This window comes from Hipposideros armiger, unplaced genomic scaffold (assembly GCF_001890085.2).
Source record: "Hipposideros armiger isolate ML-2016 unplaced genomic scaffold, ASM189008v1 scaffold_557, whole genome shotgun sequence".
Lineage (NCBI taxonomy): Eukaryota > Metazoa > Chordata > Mammalia > Chiroptera > Hipposideridae > Hipposideros > Hipposideros armiger.
Genome location: NW_017731907.1, coordinates 787252 through 805019, shown reverse-complemented (window position 1 = coordinate 805019; position 17768 = coordinate 787252). Strand labels below are relative to the sequence as shown.

Below are 17768 nucleotides of genomic sequence, written 5' to 3'. Positions count from 1 at the left end.
AGAGAGAGAGAGAGAGAGAGAGAGAGAGAGAGAGAGAGAGACTCCAGTCTAAAGTAATATTTAATAGGAAGAAGATTTGAATGCTGGAAGGTGTTTTCTTCTCCAGGATCACTTCTTATCCATTCACCCTTAGTATTCTACACTCCAGCAATAAAATGTCATTTGCAGTTCTCTGAAAAAAATCATGCTCTTGCACATTTCTGTGCCTTGGTCCTACCGCTATTTGAAAAATTCTTCCCAGCGTCTTCACCCTTATAACTCAAACACTTTCTTTAGCCTAGGCTGAGTCCCCAGTTCTGGGTGAGTTCTTCTCTGAGCTCCCAGAGCATGCCGCTATCCTCTACCACAGCCCTTACCATACTGTGTAATTAACTGCTTCTTTATCTTCCCTATAGTGCTATTGCCTTCCAATCTGTTCTCCATATTGTGTGCAAACTTCATAAAATAAAATCTTATGCTATCAGCTTCTGATTAAAACCCTTCAGTTGCTCCTTACCATCTCCAGGGAAAAGTTCAATCTTTCACAGGGCTTAACAGACCTTTTGTGATGTGACCCTGCTGAATTCCAGTTTCCTCTTGCCAATTCCACTGTTACTTTCTCCGTTCTACAATACCGCATTATTGGCAGTTTCCCATAGCAGGCCTTGACTGCTGACTTCCCTGTGCACTGACTGAGGCCTTTGCTCCATTCTGCCCAGAATTGTCTTCCCTGTTATGCATCTAACCCCTAGTTAGCCTTCAGGACTCAGCTCACATTGTCCCTTTTCATGGAGCCTCAGTGGAGGGCAAGCTGAGTCCATAGCCTCTTCTTCAAGTCCTTGGTCAGGACATATCTTAACATTTACCATAGTGATTGTCTTTGCGTATTCACTTCTCCATCTCTCCCACTAATCCAGCAATTCCTTCAGAGTCAAACCACTCCTAATAATCTCTGTATCTCCTAGTGTACATTCAGTCGTATGTCCAGCCATGGTGAATACTGACAGCATGGAAGCACTAAAGAATGAGTGTGATTCGTCCATATCGCCACACAGGTGAATGGTATAACCTAGGTTGCTCATACAGTTTAAAAGAGAAACCTATCTCACACAGCCAATAGTTTAAGTACATCTTGTTTGATCATTCACACAGATACACTTACTCACTCAATAAACATTCAGTCACTGAATATAAATATTCAGTCACTATGACCCTGGCATATGCTACGCCCTGGGGAGCCAGCAGTATGCAAAAGACCTGGTCCTCTGCTCTCACAGAAGCTGACAGTTGAATTGAGGAGACAATCACACCTAAAATCACATACTAACAAATAGCCAAAAACGTTCTGAAGTAGAGAGAGAAATGAGAACCTTTAATAGGAGAACCTGATATAATCTAGTGGGAGAAAGGAGGTGGGGAGAATCAAGGAGGGCTCCAGAGAGGAGGTGAAATTTTGTGAGGTCTAAATTTTGAAAGCAAACAAATTCATAATTTATCATTGTTGAATTTTTTTCAGATGTCACATAGATGGCAGAACACAATGAGCTAAGTGACATGACTATATTGAAGGAGTGATAATACCAGTAGAAACTTAATACATAGGTGCTAAATTTTTCAACTGATTTAAGCAAGAAAAAAATTTTGGAGGTACAGAGAAGGCAGCCATCTGTGTACCATGTTCTGAAGAGTACACAATAGGCTAACTCCTCCAGGCACAATGCCTGAAATTCTAGATTCTTGGAAGCTGATAGCTCACTGGAAAAAGCAAAGCTATAGAGCAGCAGTTCTCAACCTTCCTAATGCCGTGACCCCGCAATACAGTCCCTCATGTTGTGGTGACGCCCAACCATAAAATTATTTTCGTTGCTACTCTATAACTGTACTTTTGCTACTGTTATGAATCGTAATGTAAATATCTTTTTGTTTTCCGATGGTCTTAGGCGACCACTGTGAAAGGGTCATTCGACCCCCAAAGGGGTCACGACCCACAGGTTGAGAACCGCTGCTATAGAGGAAAGGATGGTGTGGAAGGTCTGTTTCTAGTGATTCGACCACATAGGGCAACTTTTCACTCCCCAAATGCCCCATTCGTGCACAGACTTGCAGGCCTCCACTTTGACTGTTCCTTCTGTTTTAACTGATTATTGCTCTTTTCACTCATCCCTGTGTACTTGGCAAACTCCAAATCATCCCTATAATCCAGTTCCAAGGTCATCTCCTCTGCAAAAGTTTCCTTGATACCTCCAAGTTAAACTCATGGTTCTCTCCCTTGAGGTAGTAATATAATTTGGAAATACTGCATTGTCGTTCTTTATAGCTGAGGCAGGTTGAGTCCATGGCCCCAGTCTTCAGCCCTACAATGTCCACATCCTTTGCTGTGTAATTTGCAGCGCTATGCCCTCTCCTCCTCCCACCCACCATATTGGGGGAAGAGCCTCCTTTCCTAACTCTAGACTTTGAATTCTGTCACGTGACTGCATTTGTCCAAAAGAACGAGGCAGAAACGACTACCTGCTAGTTTCAAGTCTAAGCCTCAAGAGGCAGTACATGTTTCTGCTTGCTTTCTTAAACCTATGGCTTCACCATGAGAAGATCATGCCGGGGATGGCCTATTGGTTCGAGGAGGAGGACAAGAGATAAGTGGAGCAGAGCAATGGCCACCAAGCCCAGCCTGGATCAGACACCACAGGCAACCAAGACCCGAGTAAGTCCAGCTAAGACCAGAAGAACCACCCAGCAGAGCACAGCCTAAAAGAGCCACCCATGGGCCAAATAAGCGACTATTATCTTAAATTACTGAGCATTGGTTGTGGTTTGTAATAGAGCAATAGTGAAACAACTCAACACTTTGTGGTATAACTAAGTTCCTCTGAGTAGAATTTGTTCTCCAAATAAGTGCCAGGAGAGGGATGCCTTAGTCCTCAGAGCAAGTCAGAATAAATGGTGAGAGGGCATTGGTTGGAGTGAAGACGACTAAGACCAGGAGGAGGAAATGTTACAGCTGAAGACGCTTCTGGCAACTCCATTTTCCACCAGGGTTAATAAAACACTATTAGAAGCCCTTTTCATTTAAGTTTCTTTAAATCAACTCTTGGGTAATATGGATGTGTAAAAGCAGCAGAATTGGCAAAATTTAGAGCGTGCACAAGTTCTCCAGAAACCTCTAGAAGAGAGAGCAAGTACAGGACTTTATGTTGTTAGTGAGTAAATGCAAGGTACCAGCAGCAGAACGAAGGGTGTGCCTCTCCCCCTGAGCTACAGAAGGGTGTTACTTCCACCCATGGAGAAGGAACCACTCGCTCTTCACTGCTATCCAGAAAGCTCAGGAAGCTACTGCTGTACCCTCCATTTTTTCAGATTTGTAATGCCAGAAAGACTATCAAAACCTGTATGTGGGCTGGCTGAGTGGCACATTGGTTAAGAGTTGGCTTGGGACGCCAGCTCTGAGCAGCAGGGTCCCGGTTTGGATCCCACATGAGGGCCAATGACGCTGTGCCCTCTACAGCTAAGATGGTGAACAACAGTTCGACCTGGAGCTGGGCTGCCGTGAGTAGCTGGAAATGGCGTAGGCTGCAGTGGGGCTAGCCCACAGCTGGTGTGAGCTTTTGTGAGCTGCCAAGAGCCAGCCGTCCAATGGCTGGCGAGCAACTGCCTCACCCGGGAAGAGCGCAATGATAATACCAACATGGGCCAGTGAAGCGACGTCCTCCACAACTAGACTGAAGAACAAAACAATAGCAACTTGTCTGTTCCCCTTCCCCGATTCCCCAACACTGTTCCCTCCCCCAATTCCCCAGTAAAATCTTTACCAAAACAAACAAAACCCCATAAAACTTGTATGAGCATCAAAAGGAACATAAATCAATGAGTAGGCAGAACAAAAACAATACCTAATTTTGGGGGAATCATTCACCTGAGAGAGAATCGCTAGCACATCTCTAAGAGGCAGGTCTCATGTCAGCAGGAGAATGAAACAATTAGAAGAGAACAAGAATAATGAAAGCAACGAGAAACCAAATGAACAACCCAAGAAAGGCTTTCTGAACTAACAACACTGATTTTAAATTTTAGACTTTAAATTTCTGCAGAACAAAAATATCACAAATACGATTGAAAATCAAATTAATGATGTGAAGACCAAATGAATGAAATGTGTTACTACCCATAGCAAAGACACAAAGAGAGAAAAAATGACTGAAGAAATAAGAGGCTTAAAGGGCAGACCCAGCAGCCTAACATGAGAATAACAGAAATTCCAGAAGGGATTTTTTTTTTTAAGGGGAAAAGGAAAAATAAGAAAAAGATTAAAAAAAAAAAAAAAACGAAGCGGAGGTTATAATTAAATGAATACAGTACTAGCTGTTTTTTATGTTTTGTTTTGTTTTGCTTTTTATACTGAGCTGAAGCAAGATTTAAACCTGCAGATTAAAAGTCTCATTAAGTTCAGGAAGTGAATCCAGGAAATACTTGAATTTCAAGCATAAACAGAAAATTATACAAGTTTCCAGACAGAAAGAATAAGTTACTTACAAAGGCAGGAGGTTTAGACTAGCTAAGGAATTCTCATCTACAACGCTGGAATGCAGAAGACAGTGGAACAATGTACAGACTATTAAGAAAAATGTCCCAAGAATCCTATACCCAGACAAAATATTAGTCAGCTGTCAGGGAAAAAGAAAAACATTTTCAACATGCAAGGATTCAAAAAGTAAACTTCCCTCATACGTTCTCTGGGGACAGTATTTGAGAAAGAACATAATCAAAAAATTATTGATTCAGAGCAACTATCTCAACATAGGGAAAATCAAAGACCAAAGAAACCAGTGGTAGTGAACACTGATATTTATTCTCTCTCTCCATATACAAATACCTATGTATGTACAAGTATGTACATATATACATATGTGTATATAATATACATGTGTAGGTGCATATATATGCATACACACATATTTAAATCTAAATAGATAATGATAGTATAAACAGGAATTTGTAATATTAAGTTTTCTTGAAAAACAACAGGCATGCTATATTGGAAGAAAAAAAAAATCTAATGACAAACTGTAACTGAAAATATAAAGTTAATTATGCAAAACCTGAAAGTCAGAGATTGAACAAGGGGTACACAGGAAAAATATTTTGGAATGTATATGTATTTGAGGCAGAACATAAGTTTAATGTTGGTTATAATGAAGAAGAAGGTAATCACTAACAAACAAAAAGCTTGGAACTCTCAAAATAACAAGGGGTACAAAAGGGAAAAGGAGAAAATGAACAAGTCAGAGAAACCAAACTAAACCAATTAAAATAAAAAGTAAAAGTAAAAGGGTTTTGTAACATAATTATAAAACAAAAATAGGGTAAGAGGAATAAAATCAATTATTTCAGCTATTACAAAACTGTGAATGGACTGAATCTCACAACTTGTTAAAAGACAATAATACTTATATTGTAGTTAAATTAAGCTATATCTTGTTTACAATACAGATTTTTTAAAATGTAATGAGTTTTTTTAAGTTGAAAAAGAAGTAAAAAAATTTAAATGACAATATTAATATCACACAAAGTAGAATAGAAGATCAAAAATATTAGCAAGACAAAGAGGAACATTCCATAATGATATAATGCTCAAATCCAAGAATATTACCATTCATTAGGGTTTATGAACTGAACAATATAGTGTGTAATATCTAAAACAAGAGCTCTGAAAAAAGCACTTAAAAAGAGATGCAGCTTATTTAAAGATTCTATTGCACTTTCAAAATTTGAAGAAATCCAAAAAAATCCAAAACACTAATTTGAAAAAATACACGCACCCCTATGTTATTGCAGCGCTATTCACAATAGACAAGATATGGAAACAACAGGAATGCCCATCAAGAGACGACTGGATTAAGAAACTGCGGTACATTTATACAATGAAGTATTAGCCATAAAGAAGAAGGAAGTCTTACCATTAGCAACGATATGGATGGACCTAGAGAACATTATGCTAAGTGAAATAAGTCAGATGTAGAAAGACAAATGCCATATGATCTCACTTATATGTGGAATCTACAGAACTGAATAAGTGAGTAAACTAAACAGAAAGTCTCTGAGATATAGAGGAAAAACTGATGGTTGCTAGAAGGGAGAGGGGTGGGGATGAGGGAGAAGGTGAGGGGATTAGAAAGCACAAATTGGTAGTCACAATATTGCCATGGGGATATGAAAGACAGTTTGGGGAATATAATCAATAATGATGTAAAGATTTTGTAGGGTGTCATATGGGCACTTGTCTTATTAGGAAGACCACTTCATGGACGGTGTAGATGCCTGACCACTGCACTGTACACCTGAAGCTAAAACTGAATAATATTGAATGTCAACTATAATATATATATATATATATATATATATATATATATATATATATAGTCACAGGATGTGGAGTACAGCATAGGAAATAAAGTCAATGGAATTGTAACAGCTATATACGATGTCAGAGGCATAGTAGATTGGGGGAGGGTGGTTATCACTTTGTGAGGGGTGAAATGTCTAACTATTACATTGTTTTGTACACCTGAAATGAATAAAAATTTTTTTGAAGAAACAGGTAAATAAAAAGAATAATAATAATTAACAATACTACTGAGGTATTAAAGGACTTAAATATAATCAACAAACTCAATTTTATATACTCATATGGGGGGGGCAGAGAAGGAGAATGTTTTCTAATACAAGCAGAGACTACATGAGTAAAATGGTATATTACAGAGAAATTTAGAGTTTTAAAATAGCTTTTATTGGAAAAGAAGGATGTCTGAAAATTAATAACTTAAACAGCCAACTTAGGAAATTATGAAACACATTAATAAATTAAACTGAAAGAAAAATAAAAAAGGTAAAGATAAAAGCAGATAAAAGACATAAAATAACAAGATAAAATTCAGAAAGTTAACAAAGCCAAAACACGATTCTATGAAAACATGTTCTATGAAACACAAATTTCTGGCAAAAGTGAGGAAGAAAAAAATAAGGCAAAAATAACAAACATCATGAATGAAAATGGCAGCTATAACTATAGATAAAGCAGACATTATTAGAGAAAAAATAAGGATTACATGAACATTATGTTAGTGAATTTGAAAAATTAGGTGGAATGAACAGTTTATTAGAAAAACAGAACTTGTGAAAATTGACTCAAGAAAACATAGTAAACCTTAATAAATTCATTACCGTTAAAGAAATTGTCAGTAGTAAAAATCATCTCTCAAATAAAACGTCAAGCCCAGATGGTCATACTAGAAGTTCTAACAAATATTCAAGGAACAGAGTACTCCAAAGTATTTCAGAGTCTTGAAAGAACAGGAACGCTTTTCATGTTATTTAAAAGGTAATAAAACTATGTTACAAAAACTAAGCAAAGACAGTATAAGAAAGAAATATCAGAGGCTACTCTCATATTACACAAGTGGGCACGAAAATTCTAAACAAGACATGACCAAGTTTAATATAAAAATATGAAAAAAATACATCATGAACAACATTAAAAAATGCTTCAATAACAGAAGATCTATGAATGTATTTTACCACAGTATTTTACTAAAGGAAAGAAACATGATCGATTCATATTGAAGAATAAAAAGTATCTGATGAAGTTACATGCCACAGCAAGATAGAAGCTCTTACTGAAGTAGAAATAATAGATGCTTCTGCTTCTAACCATGATGGAGTAACAGAGAATAGATTTTACACCCCTGCCTTAAGCAACTAGGAAACTAGAAAAAAATAGATGCTCAACTGTTTTGAGACCTTGAACAACAGGCAGTGCAGGACTGCGATGTCTGACAGAAGGAAACAAATGAGGTGAGCCTCAGTATCACTCTGGCTTCCTGCCTAGAAGCACATGAGAGATGCCAAGGAAAACACAGCAGCTTCACTCAGAATTCAGGGAATTTGAGGTGCCTGGAAGCTGTAGGGGCACAGACTTCCAAAGAGAAGGGAGCTATGCAGAAAGAGAGCCCCCCAAATCTGTCCGAGAATCCCACCCTTCTTTGGTGAATACTACCATACAGATATGTACACTGACACTCCATGAGGTCTGGTGAAGAGTGACTGGAAAGCTGTGAGCTGAACAGTTCTCAGAGTTTGCACAGGGCTGAGGATCATTGGGATTACTAAAATTAGAGTGGAACATCCTCCTTGATGACACGGGACAGACATTCAGCAGAGACCCTAAAAAGACCTTGGACGTGTGACTGAAATTTCCTTGTGTAAAGTGACTCTAACCTTGCTCTAACAAAGTTGTTTGTTTGTTTTTTTAAAGACTCCAAAGAACGAAACTAAGCCGAAAGTATATTATCACCTACCAGAAAAAGTTGCTCAACAATCTTAAGAGGAAGAAAAAAAAAAAAATCCAGACACCCAAAAGGATAAAATTGATGACAGTATCCAATCAAAAATATTTGAAGAAACTATAGCCAATTTTTTTTTCTCAGTTTCATAAAAGCTATCAGCTGACACAGTGAAACTCAATAAAACCAAAGCAGGATAAACACGGGTGGGGAAGAGGGGGTGGGGACAGTGAAAAATGAAAATCCTTTTTTTAATATGAAAATATTTTTAATTAAATGTATTGGGGTGATACTGTTTAATAAAATTATATAGGTTTCAAGTGCACAATTCTATAATACATCATCTATAGATCACATTGTGTGTTCACCACCCAGAGTCAGTTCTCCTTACATCACCATATATTTGATCCCATTTACCCTCATCTACTGCCCCCCTCCCCCCTTACCCTCTCTGGTAACCACTAAACTATTGTCTGTGTCTATGAGTTTTTGTTTGTTTGTTTGTTTGTCTTGTTCTTTGGTTGCTTTCAGCTTTATATCCCACATATGAGTGAAATCATATGGTTCTCAACTTTTTCTGTCTGACCTATTTCACTTAGCATAATAATTCTGAGTACCATCCATGTTGTTGCAAATGGCAGTATTTCATCTAAAAAGAGAAAAAACTTAAAAGCAGAAGGAAAAGACACATTACAGAGGAATAAAGACAAAAAGTCTACAGACTTCTCATCAAAAACAGTGCAGCAGAAAATGGAATGACATATTCAAAGTGCTGAAAAATTTTAAAGGAAAAAAATCAATCCAGAATTCTATACTCAGCAAAAAGATCTTTAAACAACTAATGTGAGATACAGACTTTTTCAAACAAACATAAGCTGAGAGAATTCATTTCCAATAAACCAGCATTGCAAAAAAGAGTTAAAGGAAATTTTTCAAGGAGGAGAAAATGATACTAAATGGAAATGTGAATCTCTACAAAATAATGAAGAGTATCAGAATCAGTAAATATGGTAGTGAACATAAATGACATATTTTTTTCATTTTCAAATTTCTTTAATTACTTTAAGGTAAACTGGTAAGTTAAAGATACATATTATAAATCCTAGAGGAACTAGTAAAAAAGAAATAAAATAAATAAACCAATTTTGGAGATAAAATGGAATACTAAAAAATATTTCTGTAACCTGAAAGAAGGCTGGAAAAAGGAAAAACTGCATAGAATACATAGAACAACAACAACAGCAACAACAAAAACAAATAGCAAAATGGCCAATTAAAACCCAACCATTAAATATAAATGGCCTAAAAACCCCAAAGTAAGGCTAGAAATCATCAGGCTGGATAAAAATAAAAAATAAAATCACACTATATGTTGTCCATAAGAAACTTATTCTAAATATAAAGGCTCAAGTCAGGTTAAAGAATAAAAAGATGGAAAAAGAGATTCTATGCAAATACTACTAATAAAAAAGTAGAAGTGGCTATATGAGTATCAGACAAAGTAGACTTGAGAACAAGGGTATTACCAGGTATAAAGAGAAACATTATGTAATGATAAAAGGGTCAATTCACCAAGAGCTTTCATGGGTTAAAGAAGAAATCATAATTTGTTAGATTGGCAACTCAAACTCAACTAAGTCGCTTCTTTTTTGTTTGGTTTTAGTGCAGAACTAACAAACAAGTAGTGGGAAAACTACATGAAATCAAGCATTCATGATGATATTATGAAGGATGTGACCACCTAAAGTCATGCTGGTCTTTTATAAATGTTTGCCTGAAATTCAGTGGTCTCAGTGGCCCATATTGATTAAGGTTCTCAGTGAAGGAGTCCAGAACTGCGGGCATGCTCAGTTTTGTACTATTTTAGGCAAGAGTGTGTATGAGTGGGGAAGGCCAGGAGGTACTGAAGGATCTACTTCATCACTAAAGAATGTTATCATCTTATTTGTTTCATTTCCTGATCCTCCATCTGGCCTTCTGGGAATTTCGGTATATCAGGCCTGGTCATGACATCCCACAGCAGGGACTGTGTCTGCCTTATTCATCATGTCATTCCCCAGCACCAAGCACTGTGCACCTCGGGCAACTTCTGAGAGCCCAGTGCACATTTATGGAGTAAATGAATGAGAACTCTAGGACGTCAGTTACAGAAGGAAGCTTTCAGGTACCTGAATCACTTTCAATTGATCTTCGGCTATTGCTCTCTGTGCAAGCCCTACAGGAGGCAAGAGTTAGTTAGATTCCCGGTATGGCCCAGGGCAGCAGAACACTGGGTTCCTTGCACAGACCATCTGCCGCAATAGAACAAAGACAGATTTTTGAAAATAAATTCTGTCTACCTCACCTCCCTCCCGTCCCCTACTTCCCCAGACACAAAGCATGCCAAATCTCTAACATCTTCTTTCCTTTTTAGAAAAATGCAAAAACAAAGACAGACTTCCAGTTAAAGATGCCAGATAGACTGCACATGTTGACCTCTGCTCCCTTTACAAATTCCCAAAAATGGCAGTATAGAATATTTCAAAAAGGCAAAAACCCACAATGACAAAGAAAACAGGATAGAAGATGACAGCAATAGAAATTGGAAAACCAGAGAACACAGATGGATGAGCAGTAACTCTCTTGGTAGACTTGGAAAGCTAAAACCTAAGTAGCAGTGGGGGAAACCCAGAAGCCCAAGGATTACCCTGCAGAGACCCAGAAAAGTTCAGCAAGTAGTGACACCTAGTGTTTCTGAAAGTGGGGCTAAAAGTGGGGCTAAAAACAGCAGGCTGGTTGAATGCCGAGGGGGAGGTAATTAGACCCCCATGTGCCCTCATTATGGGCAATCAGGGTACTACCTCTCCCGCACCCTGAAAGAAGGCTAAGGTGCACCCTCAGACAGAGCGGGACAGAAGGCCCAGCTAAGAGCAGGGGTGTCTTGACAAGAACAGAGAGAAAGTAAGGACTTGCCTTCTTGCAAGTTGGCCCTAAAAAGCTTTTCCCCAACTCAGCTCCCAGAGCGCTGAATGCCAGGTTTATACCCTGAAGATTTGTCTTTGGGGAATCTGATCAGGTAAAAGAAAAGATCAAAGGCTACATAGCAGGACAGAGGGTACGAAAGAACAGGACAGCCAGATTACTCCAGTCTCGGGAGGATTAAAACAACAGAGTATAAGAAAAGCCCATTTTTGACCATCAACAGTGGTCACTGCTATAATTGTCATCATCATGTTACAAAAACACATTCGTTCAGAAAATACCGTGTTTCCCCCAAAATAAGACCTAGCCAGAGAATAAGCCATAGCATAATTCCTCCAGGATATAGGGGGCACGCACCCCTCACATGAGGGTTTTATGACCTGTTTCAGGGAGAAGGGTGCCTTTTCCACAAACTCCTTCAGCTTAAAATATTCAGTATGCCAAAGTGCCATATTTTGTCACCTAAAATCATGCTACGGCTTATTTTCCAGCTAGGTCTTATTTTCGGGAAAACAGGGTATTTACTGTGGGCCCACTATGTACCTATAAGTTTTTCTAGGCAGGTAGGAGCCTCCGAAGCCTGGAGAAACAGAGAAAGTGTTTCTTTCTGGATCACCACGATCCAGCCATGCCCCAAAGACCATAAAGCAGCCTTAGCAAGAACAAGGAGAACTTGTGACTTTCCTGCTTTTACCCAGAGCAAGGCACACATCAAAAGCACATGCCTGCTGAGTTTCAGAGGCCTGATCGTTATCATGTATTTCTCCACCAAGGTTTTATAAAAATGCAGTCGGCACTGCTGCATTATTTATATGCAGTTCGCTGTATTGACACTGCCAAGCTCCCACTTTCAGGCGAAACCTTTTGTTCTCTGCTTGGGGAAGGCAGAACCTGGAGAGTCTCAATCGAACAGGCTAGTGAATAGCAGAATAATTAGAGCTGAGACTAGGGATAAATTACCAAGATATTCCTGGCTGCAGCCTTCAGTGCATCCCAGGCCTATGATGGCTCTGTTTTTCCAAGCCACACAACAGACTGAATTACCAGCACTGAAGATACATCTCCTGGGGAGACATGACTTGGACTGGATGGCTAATTGTATCAACAAAGCGACCAAGTAGGTCTTATTTCTGAAGAAATACCGCTGCACCAATCAGAGCTGCTTCTGTGAAAGAGCTGTCAGGTTTCAGGCTTGTTACTATTGGCTCTGTACTTCATCAAGACTCGCTGACAGACCCATGACAGACCGAAATAATGTATGCAATGATGCAACGCAGGGCAATACTAAATTGCCTTTTCAGTTAGACTTGCCGATAACATGGTTCGAACGTGGCCATGACAACATGGAGAGCATGAAAGAACTGAATAAATAATCAAGTTCAGGGAGTTTTCCCATGCCCCCAAGAGAAAGAGAGCTAAGAATCAGAAAACAAAAGATCCTAAAGTCGCCACCCAAACATTCCAAGATCTTGGTGAAGCCCTTAGACTCATGGGTTTGGATTTATCTCCTAGAAAACAAGGATGATAAGAATTAGAGGTAATCTGAGACAAGGGAGGAAAACAAAGGGCAGCCTATTGAGCCCCTGTAATACACCAGGCACTATGCCTGGTATGTGTATGCAGGTTATAGCGACTATTCCCACAACAAACTGGTAAGGATACTATCAGCATCCCCGTTTGATAGAGATGAACACTGAGGCTCAGAAAGCTTGGGTAACTCATTTGAGGTCATACCACTAGGAAGGAGAAAGGCAGAAGTGCAAACCATGGTCTGATCACTTAAAAGTCTACACTTGTTAACCATGTGCTTATTCAGGCCCATTCATGAAAAGATACTAACAAACCATTGCCAAGGCCAATTAGCACATGAGACAGAGTGTGATAAATTTGAGACATTTGGTTTCTCTGTGTTTGTCTTGTCTGTTAACTTCTTTTCTTAATGAAGGAAAAATGAGAATAAAGAGATGAAGAGCTCATGAAGCACAGAGCCCGACGGAGCAACTGAGTAGCTGCCTTAGGTTTCCTGCGCGGATGTTCTAGTAAAACTTAAGGTGTTCAGGAGATGTGTATCATGGGCCAGAACACAAAGAACAACAATGAGACGCTCCCTCAAGGCGGGAAGGTGAAGGTTGCTTCTGGGAGTTCAGCTGTAAAGTCAACCCTTAATGAAGAAGAGTAGAAATATACGAAATTATCATAAAAAGACAAAATGGGTTCCTGGACATTCAGAATTCACAGCAACCAGACTAAAGGCATTATGATGGCTAAGAAAGACTATGTCAGTTAGATAGATGGTCACTTTGCATGAGAGCTGAGGAAGAGGCAGGAGCAGAAGAGGCAGAAGCAGGGGCAAGTGTCAGTGGGGAGAGGGAAGAATTTTGCAGGTAGAAAGAATCACCTGTGCAAAGAGCTAGAAGTGGGAGGGAGACAGCATGGAGTGAGGTATCTCTCAGTGAGAGCCCCTCCACCCAAACCTCAAGAGCTGAGCGTTTTCCCCAATGAGGAAAAGAAGAAGAGAACCATTCACTCCCTCACTTATTCACTCAACAGACATTGAGTAAGCTCTTATTATGGACCAAATACAGACACTGCCTCTTCCCTCATGGAGCTTAGCGTCTAACAGAAGAGAGAATTCATGACGCACTCACTCAAATTTCTAATAAATACTAGGAAGGGTAAGAATAACGAAGAACTATTACAGGGTGTTCCTAGAGCTTATAGTACCAACAGACGTGAAGAAAAACAAGAATTTATACCCTGCTTTAGATCCGACCACTAAGGGGATGAAGACGCCCACTGAGCATCTATCTACTCCTTCGGTTTTTAACAGAACACCTTGTGGCTAAAGGCCGTTAAAATGGGGCTGCCTTTTGGAGGGAACATCCTCAGGCCTTGCCCCTTCCACCCTTGCCTCTAGTTTCCCTCTGCCTTTGCTCTAGCTCCTTTTCCATTTTAGTAATGTAGGGTTTCTGACTCAACGATTTCAGGTTTATTCTGATTTCTTGGGCATGAAGCTTAATGTCAGCCTTTTGGCTCTGGCCACTTAGACATCACCGTGGTCCACCTTCCAGTTCTTCCAAACCCCTTGGCTTCAGGGTCTCACACCCTGGTGTTGGCTTCCTCCGCAAGGTTTACTGTTACCAAGACCTAGCCCCAGTCATATAGCCATGTCCCAATACACCTTAGAAAAGACTAAGGACATAGGCACCTATCCCAGTCTAAGTCAGAAAGGGGAACTTTCCCAAACATTTTAAAAGCTCCATTATTAAAATCTCTCTTCCGGGGTCAGCCCATTTTGGCCTATCCTGTTAGGGATAACACATTGTATATCACAAAGACAGACAGTAGTGTCTATACAACCCTTATCTTCCAACATTCTTCAGTTCTAATGGCATCCAAAACTTGCCATTTGTCAAGTTGCACACTGGCCTGGTCGGTCCAAAGTTATCTAAAGTGCATACATCAGTAAGCCTGGTCTCTAATGCTACAGACAAGAAATACATGAAAAAGGGCAAAGCTATTTATTCTAAAGCACCTAGTTGGGGGGCGGGAGAAGCAAGGAAAATAGAATTATATCAATACATGGTCATTCATGGCTGCTCTCCCCTGAGGAGATAATGTAAAATTCCTGACAGAGGTTGAGAAAAGGGGCAGATTCAAACTGCTCCTGCCAACTGGTCCAGTCCATTTCAATTCTGTTTGGCTACTTAGGCCACTTTATGATTAATATTTGGCTTGTGGAGCATCCAACAAACATCATCTTAACTTCAAAATACTCTTCAATATAAATAAATGCATAAACAAATTATAAAACCCATCTTTTCCTAATGAGCTAGGATTACATTTACAAGTTCTCTTAATAACACTTACATTACACTCTAGTTTAGTCCAGTACCTAGCATACTCCAGGCACTCAACAAATATTCTTTACCTTTATTGTTTATGAGACATTAACAACACTCAGAGGTATTGAAGGTCTAGTGGTTTTGCCCACACTAAACACCCCAAACTGCTGGGCTTGATTTTGCCCAGTGATACCATCTGCAGTCACCTGATACTTGTAACCCCTGAGGATATTTAGCAGATCTTATGGTTCTAGTTCTCTTACCATACCAGTTTTGGTGTGGTCTCTAGAAATGCTGCCACTCTTCCCCCAGGGTGCAAAATGCAAAAGTGTCAGGAAAATTCCTTCCCTCACCCTGTTCTCCCTTTGGCAGAATTCTGTGCTCCAGGTGACTGAGGGTATCACTATGATGATGTCCATAATGATACGTGGCAGTCACCATGGTGATGTCAATGCCCTTCTCAGTTACGATGTCAGCTCCTTCAGCAACCAAGGAGCTTACTTAGCTCTCAGAGCTGAGAGTCTTAACACAGAGCAGTATGTCTCTGGCACAAAGGGGAGAGAGCCAGATTAACACTTCAAACAAGGCAAAGACGAGAAAACATTAAGAATTGGTAAACGACAAGTATAGATCTGAAGCCTTCATAACTCTCAAGATATCATGTCTCTAAAAAAAGGAACAAAAGGAAAGGGAAAAAAACGGAAATGGGAAAAAAAAAAAGAAAAAGAAACAAAAGAAGCCTTAAAACTAAGTTCTCAGGGATGAACGCAGTCTGTCTAGGCAGAGCACAGATGATTTTTAGGCAGTGAAACTACTCTGCATGAAACTACAATGGTGGCTACATGTCATACATTCACCCAAACCCATAGAATGCACAACATCAATACTGAACTGTAATGTAAACTGTGGACTTCGTGTGATAAGGATGTGTCAGTGTGGGTTCATCAGTTGTAATACATGTGCCACTCTGTGCATGGTGGGGGCGGGGGGCATACGGGAAATCTCTGTACCTTGCTCTCAGTTTTGCTGTAAACCTAAATTTGCTCTTAAAAAAACAAAAAACAAAATACAAAAACAAAAAACGTCTATTGAAAACAACAAACAAACTCAGTTCTCAATGTCCTTCAGTGATTAAGATCCAGAAACCAGCAGAAACAGTATATAAGCTCTTCAGGAGGACACAGTCAGGCTTGCAATTAAGGTCAAGAACATGGCGCTGTTGTGACTTAACCATTTAAGTCATTCATAGCAAATATCATCTCTCTGGCCTCAAGAAATCATTAGTCTCTCAGAGGAGCAGAGGCCCCAAAGATCACTAGCTAACGGGGACAGATCCAGCATTTGAACCCAAACAGTGAGCTTCAGCACCCATGTCCTTCACTTCCATACACACTGCCTCGAGAAACATACCCTGGGCGTGACATGCAGACTTCACAGGTGAAACTTAAGGAAGTTAAGAGGAACAACGGAGGAAGGCGTCAGCTCTCCTGGGGATATTAAGAAAGCTCCCCTTGGAGGAGCGGTTTGTGCTGTGACTCTTGCAATATGAGTCAGAGTGCACCAGCTGGACACAGGTTGTGGGGATGTTTTGGGCAGAGTGCAGGTACCAAGGTATTCAGTTCAAGCACGATCCTGCCTCCAGCTGGGAGATGGAAGAGTGACCTGCTCAGGACTCTTCCAATTTTCTGGTTTCACTGCTACTTTGAGGAAGGCATGGCTGAGTACATGCAGAGTACAGGCTCTGGATCAGACACGGTCATGCCATCATTTGCTAGTGAGTAGATCACCTCCCTGCGCTTCGTTTTCTTTGTCTGTTAAGGAGAGTAACAGTAGTGCTTGTCTCATAAACTCAATGAGTGAGCTAATTCACATAAAGCATGTAACACAGTGCCTGGTACACAGCACATGCCCAATAAAAGGCAGCTGTTTTTATGCCTAGTATTTTCCCATGAGCATCCTCATCTCGTACCTACCTCGGAAAAAGAAAATGCTATCGAAAGAGAATTATTCAAATGAAACCTTGCTTTGTGACAGCGCTAAGAACACTACAGAGAAATCAGATGGGTTTTCAGCTCTAAATGGACAACTGTTCTCTGAACTGAATGAAATAATGACAGAAGCAACCCAGCTCAGCCTTACTCAACTCGACCTAAAATTAAGTTAAAACCCAAAGTCTTGGTTCACATCTGGAACATGCACACCAATACCGGGCCAAAACTGTGCTCCTTCTGCCAAACCTCCGAGAATACTCCAACTATTTATGGAGTGATTCATTAATTCCCAAGCTCATTTTTGCCGGCACTGACCATGGCACTGCAGAGATATACAGGTGAGTGCTACATCTCCTTCCTTGAGTAGCTCAGAGGGTAGAAGGGGAGACAGACATGGGGGAAAATGCAAAAACAACAACAACAACAACAACAACAAAACCAATGTAAGAAGAGATCTAATACACACATGTATCAAAGTTCTTTGGGAGCACAGATAGCTAGAGGAAATATCTCCTTGGAGGTTCTAGGAACCTCTATAAAATACCAGAGAAAAATGAAAAGCATGTCTAAGATTTGCATCCTAGGGAACCCAGGGTAAGGAGTATTAAATTATCCATAATTTGATATTCTCTGGCTGAAACAAACTGCGGCTCCCT

The 17768-nt window shown here is 39.9% G+C and overlaps 1 protein-coding gene across 12 annotated transcripts in view; it reads right to left on the bottom strand.

Moving 5' to 3' along the window:
* The window catches only part of FGGY (FGGY carbohydrate kinase domain containing), a 415184-nt gene that overhangs the window by 250082 nt on the left and 147334 nt on the right, over nt 1–17768 (bottom strand). The window lies entirely within an intron of this gene.